Source organism: Silurus meridionalis, chromosome 27 (genome assembly GCF_014805685.1).
Source record: "Silurus meridionalis isolate SWU-2019-XX chromosome 27, ASM1480568v1, whole genome shotgun sequence".
NCBI lineage: Eukaryota > Metazoa > Chordata > Actinopteri > Siluriformes > Siluridae > Silurus > Silurus meridionalis.
This window is the reverse complement of record NC_060910.1, coordinates 840001-840209: the sequence shown is the minus strand read 5'-3', so window position 1 is coordinate 840209 and position 209 is coordinate 840001.

Sequence of the window (209 nt, the reverse complement as noted above, 5' to 3'; positions counted from 1 at the left end):
GACATAGATAGATAGATAGATAGATAGATAGATAGATAGATAGATAGATAGATAGATAGATAGATAGATAGATGAACTGAGTTACAGACAGATAACAGTGGATGGATGGAAAAAGACAGCAAGTGTCTCTTGTATGACGTCATTGACAGAGACTTCCGGTCGGTGAGGGAGCGCGCGGCTGTGAAGGCAGGAGTGAAGTGAAACAGGGC